We start from the raw sequence: 11808 nt of genomic DNA, 5'->3' as shown, positions 1-11808 counted from the left end.
AATCATGCTTCCAGCAAAAGACTCTGAAATAATCTAGGTATAATTTTATCACCTCCACTTTTACATCATGAAGTCGATTTGCATGTTTAATGAGTGCAGATTGAAGAATACTACCTATCCACTGAGGGAGAAGCATTCATGACTGAAAGCAGCAATCTCTGTTTGAGTGCTTCCTTTTTTATCCATCCCTTTCAAATCTACTATATAGATTCCATTTCCTCTGCTGGATTCAATTAGTTTCAGCCTCCATTTTGACTTTGGAATGATCCTTTTCAGATTTCATTGCAGACAAAACTTCCTCTTGCCTGGCAAGCTATTTTGTTATCAGGCCAGAGGCCTCTTCAGAAAACAGTAGTATTATTTTTCTTTCATTACCCTTTTGCTCATGTTCACCAGAGCAGACTATGGTAGCTCTATTTCTTTATCCAGTTAATGACAAAACAAAAATCATTGCTGCATTTTTATAAAATCATGAAATTAAAATATTGCTAGCTGTTGCTCACTGACATTCAGCCTTCTGTGTTGTATTCTTACCCACTGCATTCACTTATGAAGCTTAGTTCTTGTTAACGTTTCTAGTATTTTTACTTTATTGGTTTCTTGTCCTGCTATGTATGTGTGTTTGTGAGTGTGTGTGCGTGCGTGTGTTTGCGTGTGTGTGTGTGTGTGTGTGTGTGTGTGTGTGTGTGTGTGTGTGTGTGTGTGTGTGCCTGTGGGTGCATGCATGTGCATACATGTGTGTTTGCGTGTGTGTGTTCTGTGGTTTGTGTGCAAGTGTTTCTGGGATAGGGTTAGAGTCATGGTTTGATAAGGTCATATTACCAGTGTGCATGTGTACTGGTGTATATGCAGTCTCTATGTGTCTTTACCTGTTTTTTGTTGTGATACTCTTAGGGTAAGGTACTATGTAGACCAGGGATTAAGTGCACCGACAAGGTGAGGTTTAACATACATAAGTAATGCGCTATAAGAGCCTAAGCCTCACTGTCCCACTGAGTAAGTTACAAACACTTGGACAGTATGACATTTGATCACAATGAGATGTTTTCAGCCAAGAAAGTGGCTGTATATTGTTGGCACGTGTGTGTGTGTGTGTGTGTGTGTGTGTGTGTGTGTGTGTGTGTGTGTGTGTGTGTGTGTGTGTGCACGTGTGTGCACGCGTGTGTGTGTGTGTGTGCGCGTGTGTGCATGCGTGCGCGCGTGTGTGTGTGTGTGTGTGTGTGTGTGTGTGTTTGTTTTGTATGTAAAGTATTTCTACCTTCAACTACAATTAAATACACTACAGCAACTTTGAAACATTAAATGAAGAAACTATTTTAAATCAAAATCTAACAAATGCATATAGTAATAATAAAACATATATGAATGACTATATCAATCTGAATACCCTATTTCCCTTACACTGGAAAGGAAAACAATGCTTTCATCTCACAGAGGTTGAACTTCATTAGATTATAGAAGAACTTTACTGCAACAACTGAGGGGAGTGAAAAATGGAAAATACATATGTCCTACCAGAAATGGAGATGATATATATAGTTAGGGTATGAACTTGAAAAAGTATTATGAAAAACAACATCATATGTGCCTCAGACCCATAAAAGGTATGAGGAAATTTGGGCACTGCAATCAATGCTCCTTTATTTTAGAAGCCAGTGAAATGATTTTGGGTCCACTTTGTCTCAAAGTATCATTAGCTAATGTCTGTAATTGTGCAACTAAAAGGGTAGTATATATTGCCCACTGTGATTCTCGTGGAGCATTTTAATTAAGGAAGATGGAGAGATCACTAAATAAAAGAATTTATGAGTATATTTGCAATATTCTTAAAATTAATTTTAAGAATGCTCTATATAAACATAAAATGCAAAGTGAAAAGCACAAGATGCTTCCTTTTGCTGTCTTGGAAAAAGTACCAGTAAATCCAAGGGGAGGTCCTTGGGAAACCATCTTAGATACTGGGGAACTACATTTGCAATTATGCTTAAATTCCCATGACCCACCATGATGAAATGAGAATGTCTAAGAAGTGAGCATTCTAAAACTTAAAAGGTTAGATTTAAAAGGTTTCTTTTTTTTTGGGGTGGGGGGGGTATTTATTATAGGTATAGGTAAATCTACTTGTCGGGAAATTAAAACTTTATTGAGGCATATTTTATTTATTTATATTTGTTTTTAAAGGCACTGTTGTATTTTTTACACATATAGGTTTTAGGATCATATGCCTTTAAGCTTTTTAGATAATTATTTAATTGATTTTTTTTTTATTTGCTAACCTGGAAAGTTCAACTTGGAACATAGCCAAATTTCAGCAGAGGCCTGGAGAGAAATGCTCCAGACACATGTCTTTGAACATGGGAGGAAACCAGAGCACCCAGAGGAACCCCACACAAATGCAGGGAGAACATACAGACTCTGCACAGAAGGCACTCCAGCCAAGAATTGAACCAGAGAACCTCTTGACACGAGGCAACAATGTTACTGCTGCACCACTGCACTGTTTTTGATTATAAGTGATCAAATTATCTTATATATATGCTAACATATGTAACTGGACTTGAATTTCTGGTTCTGAAGAAGTCCATGATAATAGAGGTAGACAAATGTGCTTAACCAGCCTCATTTTTGTGTGTACAATATTCTGTGTATTTTTCCTATATTATAGGATTTTTTTCACCTTCTGTGTTGCCCTTCTTATTGTGTAAAAGTCAGGAATACAAGTTATACATGAATATTTCAAGGGGAACAATGCATAAGGTAATTCTCCATAAACTTCAGATTTCTCCATTTAATGTCATTTATTATAATAGAAATAAAATAAGTAATCTATTCATTGTATTTCCCATCAGTGGCCATGTACACTTTATAAAGGTTACTAAGGTGAAACCTAGTTTCCCAGGATAGCTCCACTAAGTAATACATAAATAGATACCAGTCTAGAGGGATCTATTTCCAGAAAATGATAAAGGAATCCCTTTTTATTTCTACTGTAAAAAAGCTATCATAATCTGACTTCCTCAGTACTTATCAGCCAAAGTAATGGGCCATTTTTTTTCTGTACCAGAAGTATGTTTTATTCATTGGGAGTTAACCATGAATTGCTATATGAGCAGTTATGGTAAATTTCAGTGAAGTCTGTGTTCATTATTTTTCAGTAGGCATTTTAACAGATGGCTGATTTTTTAACATTTTTGGACCTAGGCTCATAACAATAAGGTTGCAAAATGTAAGCCACATCTCTTATGCTAGTGATTGTACTTAAAGTTATATACAATTTTAGTTTCCCCAGTAAACATGGCTCTGATGTAATTGCCCATCCTCAGGCCCACAGTTCTTAATTGGAAATGGTCTCATGTTGTGATCTATCCAATTTTTCCTTATTTTGCCTTCTTGCCACATTTGTAAATTCAGAATTGTAAAATATGTATCTACTCACCCTTCCCTGCTAGGCCTCATACATTTGGAATTCCTCCAGGGATGTAGAATCTAATCCTTTTGTCCATAGTTCACACTCTACTTCTGTGGCCCTTAGCAGCTCTTCCAATGAGGCCAAGCCTGGCACCTTTGATAATGATGTATACCTGTCCATGTAAACCTAGGTGTTTTTACCTGAAAACTGACAATCTAGAGCCAAGACTCCAAGTTAATACTCCTGAAATTATTTTATTCCCAAATACCTGACTGAAGGCCAACCTTCTTTCCTTCTTTTTTCTTCTAGTTCATGTGAGTATACGACTAAGTGTTTTTTTTTATTTCATTGACAAAGCCACACTTTAGTGCAGAAGCACTTCACATGACAGGCCTTTTGAAAAACAAATTTTAAAACACAGAGATTCAATAATTTGGCATTCAGGACCCAAAGTAATTATACAGGGTTCAGAATAAGGCTAATGGCACCACTGTTTTAATGTATATAAACATATATTGCAAAACAATTGGTTATGCTGCAGTTCATTTTTCCAGGTGTCCACTAATAGACTTTCATCTGAAATGTCTGAACTGCTGAGGCATGGATAGTCTAGACATGGTAAGTCCATTCACCATCAAAGAGTAGGAGGCACATCTGGTGCCTCTCAATGCCTTCAACAACACTGTTACTTTAGAACAAAAAAATGTTAATCTTAATGATAGTCATCTCCATAAATATTTTAGTACTTACAAAAATTATTACAGGGGACCCCAGGGACAGAGGAGCCCCGTATCACCCTATATAAATTAACATGTAGCATAATAATACTCCCTCCTCCTAGGGATAATTGGGAAGATCATCAATCCTTAAAAGCTGAGTCTCAATGTTACACTGAAAGTCCATTTCCTGACTGTATGATGGTTATCTCTTCCCTACTTTGGTAGATATCTCCAGATGTCTTAGAGAGGCCTTTATACTCCACAGCATCTTCATCTGGTATACATTCATTTATTGAAAGGAGGTTGTACAATTCACCGAAGTGCGAAAGTACAACCTCCAGATGTCTGAAATGCCTAGTGACAATAGTTCAAATTCCAATGAGCGAATGCACATTGGCATTCGTTCACTGGAAGTCAGCATTTCAGGTGCAGATTGCACTATAGCGGGGATCGGGAAATTAACCCTTTCCCTCACTGTAGTGTGATCTCGGCATTTGTATATTAAAGTAGGGGGGTTGGAGGTGCAGCCCCCCACATGGGGGTGTAGGGGGGCTTGCCCCTCTGCATAACAATGTTTGGAGATGTTTAGATTTCATAAATAGTTGAATCTGGTTTTCCAGATTACCATTTTTGATGTCTTGTTCCATTCAAGCCATTGTCTTTCATTTTTTAAAGTCGATTAAACAACCATGCGCACAAATACATGTCGAACAAATGGATGTATACCTCTTCATCCATGTGGGCTGGGGGGACAGGTGGTTGATTCCTAGCCACTGAAGATGTTAAGCAGAAGTTATAAGTACCCAGAAACATATCTTTTATGACTGTGAGAAATTGTGTGAAAGAATGCAGTGGTTGCAACAGTAGGCATAGGACAGAAATTCACAACCACAATTCCCCTGGTGTGCGATGGGCTGCCTCCACATAATGACATCTAAGGCAAAAATGGACAGCCTCTCTATAAAAGTTTGACACTGCATCAGAAATAGATAAACAGAAGAAGGAAATTATTTAGAATATCTCCTAAGTGGGAATGTTGGAATGTTATTTGCATCAACATATCTAAAGACAACTCTAAAACAGACAAAGGATCTATGCAATACAATGATCAACTACAGTGGACCGTGTACTCAAGGTGACAGATAACCTCCTGACATTTAGGAAATGCTCTCATTGAATTCTTAGCTACACTCCTTCTTTTAATGAGACTGGATAAGACAGCATAGCACTTTGTAACTTAAGTATGCAAAAGGGCAAGTAGTTCCAGATTTCCCTTTCCAACCTCCTATGTGCTCCTCATTTTCTCCTTTTTGTGTATATTCCTCTGGGAAAAGATCTAAAGCTTGGTTATTATAAAAAGGCACAGTAAAGGTTACAGAAACAAATTAAGGGCAACATGGTTTATTTTGCCAGAATGTGTACTAATCTTAAAGTTGCAGCAATGATATGGTGGAGTTGCTGGGATCCAATATTTTTGAGTATTTGTTTGAGAGCTATCCTTTTTTGTCAATTGCCAGTGCATTGAAGATGCCAGCCTATTGAAATATTGATCTTTTTCTAAAGTGGTGTGATCTTGAAATCAGCATATTTAAGTAAGGAGCATGTGTGTGTGTGTGTGTGTGTGTGTGTGTGTGTGTGTGTGTGTGTGTGTGTGTGTGTGTGTGTGAGTAAGTGTTGGGGGGTAGAGGGTGGAACCTTTAAAAACACCATGGGGCTTCAATGAATTGTCCTATCAGCAAAATGCCCCTCAACAAAACTGATCACTATTCTCATTATAGATGAAATACTTATTACTTCTACACTGTCATTTGCTTTTAGTATAAAAATATAGGTTTGGAGGAGAAAAGGAAACAAACATGTAAACAATTAACTGTGCTCACATATACACAGAACCTATGTGTTTGTTATGATTTTTATTTTTTTGCTAAGCTTTTGAAAATGACCGGGAAAGTGGTCTATAGGATTAAAGCAATGCTAAGTAACTACTGAGTACTAACAAATAACTATAACGCACATTTTTTGTGACTTTCTCTGGCTATAATAAATTTTTGGAAGTGCATGGAAGTTTTCCAGTTTTTGACCTTTGAGACATAGCACTGAGAAACTAGGTCTGAGATATTAATTTGGCATGCTTGGCACTCTGACAACACATTGCCTGCTTAAAAACTTGCAGTGCCAAGGAATCATTTGATCTTTATGCTTGGATATATGTAATCATTTATCAAAGGCTATGAGTCAGATTTTTATTTGTAGAGGAAAGGAGGTTGGAAAAATTGCCTGCTCTGATCCCATTGAAACCACCTAGCTTGTCAGTTATAGTAGAATAAATTAATAAAATAATTGCTGTCTTTTTTAACAATTATCATGATTTAAGTTCAGATTTCTGGCAGTTTTCTGTTTTGATTTATATTGCTTTTTATTCTGGTTTCTGCATATGTCACTTTTATGCTACTTTGTAATGTAAATCACATTTCTTTGCATTTGGTAATTGCCCTTTGGGATAAGTAGAAAGCTATAAAATAATGCTGAAGTTATCAAGGTGTGGTGAGCACCATTCCCTTGTGGAAATTTAAACAACATATAAACTTCTAAAGATTTTAGAAATAATAATGGAAAAAAGTAGAAGCCTACTTTTAAACAAGGACACCTACTTGCTGCATTTAACTGAATTAAATATACCTGTAATTCACAAAGTGAATATTTTAAGTCAGTACTTTTGTCTGCTTGAGATAGTTTAACAATTTCAATCTTTTTAACTGAAAATGTTATATAATGCCACACATATTTAACCTTTTGTAAAACTGTCAAAATCTAATAAGACCAACTCATTTAGTTTAAATATGTTTTCAGAAGCAACCCAGAAACAGGAAAAATAGGGATTTCTTACAGCTATGAGACATGTAGATGGAGGCTTTGGGACTCAGACTTAAGTATAAAGAGCCAAACTTTGGCTGTCAGTATTTTTCACTAACCAAAGTAATTGATTAGTTGTTGTTGTTGTGTCTTTCGGCTTTTCCCGGTTAGGGGTCGCCTCAGTGGAACTCCGGTCCGCTAATGATTGGCAGTTGATTTTTACGTACTGAGTTGCCAGACCTGATGCACAACCTTCAACGAAGGAACGCCCATTCACGCATGTCTCCACACAGAAGACACTCTAGCAGAGAGTCAAACTGGACAGCGTCTTACCGTGAGGTGACAACGCTACTGCAGCACCACCACCACCGATAACCAAAGTAATTGATTAGAAAAGGCAAATTCTATTTTCAATATTTTGAGTTTTAGATATTTTGATTTTCAGTCTTTTAAACTTTTGATCTTCTGACGTAGACCCGATCAACTATGATTTGCACAGGCAGGAAAATGGGAAAATCAATTGGCTCAAACAGTTGTCTGATATCAGACCCATATTAAACATGTTAGATGCCTTGGCTTACCATTACCTTCAGTTTATTTACAACTGCCTTATCTGTAATGCAGTACAGTTCAAATGGACTGAATAAACTAAACTTGTTGTTTGGAATGATGTGTTCTCACAATTTTCACTGGCTTAGAAACTGTCTGTGGATTATGACATCTTTGGGATCAAAGAATGAACTGAATCACGTAACATTAGAGAGAAAGATTTCGATATCAGACAACTGTTTCAGCCAACTGAATTTCCCATTTTCCTGCCTGTGCAGATCATAGTTGATCGGGTCTACGTCAGAAGAGCAAAAGTTTAAAAGACTGAAAATCAAAATATCTAAAACTCAAAATATTGAAAATAGAATTTGCCTTTTCTCCAGTGTTGTGGGATCTTGGAGATGGTATATTTAATTAGCAGGGGGTGTGAGGGGTGCAGGGAGGCTTGCCCTCTGCATTAAAAATGTTTATAATATTTTGAGTTTTAGATATTTTGATTTTCAGTTTTTTGAACTTTCGATCTTCTGTCATAGAGCCTGTTCATCAACTGTCTCTATTTTTATCATACTGTTCGTAAGAGTTATATTATGAGAATCCATTTATTCTGAGAAATTGCATCATAAGAATAACAAATGACTTGTTGGAACATGGGCTAAATTCTTGGCTAGGCTTGTAAGGACCTCAGGGCCAATAGCCTAGTAACTTCTTATGATCCTATGATCCTAAATATGCAGAATATGAGAAATGCTTTACAACAATGAAATAGATGAGCAGATATTTAACATTAGACCACATTCTCATAATTGTAACAACTTTTAGTATCTTGACCCCATATTTTTATCACTGTCAGGCCTCATGTAGACATGGACACTGACATATTGCAAATCCTGATAAAAATACAATCATGCATTAGCTATATACTTTCTGTACATTATTTAAAAATACACTTGAGGCATTCATTGAAAAGATAAATATCAGGGCTGGATTCATTAATGCTTACACTATGTGTACTCTAAGTGTACACCATTCTGAGTCAATAGACAACAAACGCATAACTCCCACCTTCTTCATCCCAATTTTAGCTTTCCTGCTGATTTTCTTGCAACTTTAATTATCAAGGGGGATTCATAAAGGTTACCACAATATGTAGACTATATTTACACTTAGTGTATTAATGTCTTTTGGCTTTTCCCAGTTAGGGGTCGCCACAGCGGAACTCCAGTCCGCTAATGATTGGCAATGGATTTTTATGGTGCTAAGGTGCCAGCCTGACACCCAACCTTCAAAGAAGGCACACCCATTCATGCATGCACCTACCTGCATGTCTTTAAACATCACTTGACCATTGGCAGGAAATGCAGACTCCACACAGAAGGCGCTCCAGCCGAGAATCAAACCAGAGAACTTCTTGCTGTGGGGCGACAACACTAACCCCTGCACCACCACAGCCACTTGCTTTTATACTTAGTGTAATCTTTCTCCATCAAGAATGTTTTGGGGATGTTCTTGAATACAGATCGTGTACACTTAGTGGAGCTGTTCATGAATATGGCATTCAGTCTTTCACATATAGTCTTTATATAGTTAATGTATGGCTGTTCAGTGTTCTGATTTAAATTTTAAAGACCTTAGCAAAATACAGTTCATGTTTTTTTTTTGTAGTAAGTGACATCCTAGGTAGCACTGGCAACATATGCCCCGGGATCCATGAAGCTTGCACCAGGCGCAGGCATAGCGTAGGCGGTATAACGCCAAATATGGTCATCGAACGATTCAGGTACGATCCAATTCCACGTGCACTACCGGCGTACGGCAGAACTGCGCAGCCCTCGGCTTAGGTATGCTAATCACCCCATGCGCAGTGTCGCACCATGCAAATGAAGGCATATAGTGATTCATGAAGTGGTGCAGGCATAGCGTAAGCCTACGGAAATGTAAACCAAAAAACACGGTTTACATTTTCCCAAACAGAACATTGGAGCTATGTAAGCAGCCCAGACTCATGTATTACAAAGTTAACATATGCCAATGGCTAAATACACAGAAAATGGCATAAGAAATGATGCACAACACCTAAAAAACAACATTTAATGTCATGTCCACAGTAACACACAGTACAACTGCAGGGCATGTGTGCGCAAACTGGAACACAAAGAAAATATATACAAATGTCATAAAATCGCAATGTAATACAAATCAGGATTTCACCATAATACGCAATGGTATGCATGGTACACCACAACCAAGCTGCAAGGGTTGCTAAGGGTCTGCGACAGTGTTCGGCGCGGTAACTATGAATTAGTAGTCAATGCCATGCAAATGAGGCAGGTAATACTGAATCGCAAACATCCCGCCGGATGGGATGTACCATACGGTGCAGCACTATAACACCGAGGAGTGGCTCAGAGGTGATACATGACATCAGCAGAGGGGTGTGCCACCGTAGCTGAAAGCACATTGGAGCAATGCAAATCTGGCCTGGCCATTGCTAAGCAAAGCTGCAGGACAGGGGTGGGGAGGTAGGTATAGAATCGTTTAGCTGAGAGCACATATGGTGCCCGAAAGCACATGTGTACATGGATGAAAACATGCCCGAAACCCGGTAAGCGGATGCATGCATCGCGAACAATAGCACAAACAGGAAGGTCAAGGGAAGAAAAGAAGGAAATGCTGCAGTAGGGTAATTGGAGTACAACTGAGCAATTAACAGCTATCAACTCACGGTGGCCAATCGACGGCAGCTGACAAGTCTGCTCACAGAAACCTGCAAAACAGGATAGGGGATGCATTGGATTGCAAAGAAAGGAGGGGAGGCATTGGATTGCAAAGACAGGAGAACTGTCATAGCAGAGCAAAGCAAACCTACAGTAGACCAGCAATAGACCACATTATGCAAGATAGCCAGGTCTAGGAAAGTACAAATGAAAGCAGGCTGCTAGATGTATGCCAGAAAATGGTAGGTGAAATGTGAAGAAATGTAAAGGGAAGGGCAAGAGGTAATCCAAGGCAGCCTAATGTAATTCAACACCAAAGGCACCACAATAGTAGTTCCTGTAGTAAAGCACATAAGATATCCTGTAGCTACGATCGTACATACACACTCTATGACATCATCGGTGTTCACAGCACAATAGTATAAAGTGTGAAAGCACCCTACACACACCTGTGTATTCCCAAACACTGCACCATAGGTGTAAACTCACGGGGAACTTTTAAAATGTACATGTTGGGAGCTGCCATAGCTGTGATTCATCACCATGTGTTAGAGACTGATGGTGTTCTGGAGGATGATGCCGGCAACCACCGCAGGCCCCGGAGGAGGAGAAGAGTGTTCAGACCAAGGGTAACATACCAGGGGCTACATGATCTGGAGATAGTAGAGTGTTACAGGGTGGACAGGGACATCTTACAGCAAATAGTTGAGCTATGCCGGCCATGACTGAGAACCAGAAACAACAGAGGGGAACCCATCCCAGTGGACACAAAGGTATGTGTAAGCTTGCGAATACTAGCCACAGGTACCTTTCAAAGGCCAACTGGAGATATAATGGGGATCTCACAGGCATCAGCATCCAGGGTACTACACCAGTTCCTGGATGCCATGTTACCACATCCCAATGAGCATATATACTTCCCCCGAACTCAGGAGGAGTTGGCCAGCAATATGCGTCACTTCCACCGTGTGGCACACTACCCGGAGGTACTGGGTGCAATAGACTGCACGCACATACATATCAAGTCACCACCCTGTGAGCATGGTAGGCACTACATAAACAGCAAGAGATTCCACTCCATCAACTGCCAGGTCGTTTGCAATGCCAAGGGCATTATCATGGATGTTTGTGCTGGCAGCCCTGGAAGCTACCATGACTCCCATATCTGGCATGCCTCACAGCTGCATCAGGTATTTGTCAGGGGGAGACAATCCACATGGTCACCTTGTGGGGGATACTGGCTATGCACTGGAGCCATGGATGATGACTCCCATCAGAAATGCACCCACACCCATGCAAGAACGCCATAAAGAGGCACACGCACAAACCAGAATCATCATAGAGCATGCGTTCGGGATGCTGAAATCATGGTTCCGTTGCTTGGACACATCTGGTGGAGCCTTGCAGTACTCTCCAGGCACATGTGCCCACATCTTCATAGTATGTGCCATGCTACATAATATGATCCTGTGGAAACAGCTGCAGCAGGGACAAAATGGTGAAGGCCCTCATAGCCCACCACAATTGCCAAGGCCATCACAGGTGCAGAGGGATTCAGACCATG

This window comes from Protopterus annectens, chromosome 6.part0, assembly GCF_019279795.1.
Source record: "Protopterus annectens isolate FY-2018-M chromosome 6.part0, PAN1.0, whole genome shotgun sequence".
Lineage (NCBI taxonomy): Eukaryota > Metazoa > Chordata > Ceratodontiformes > Protopteridae > Protopterus > Protopterus annectens.
Note: the sequence above shows the minus strand (reverse complement) of the source record.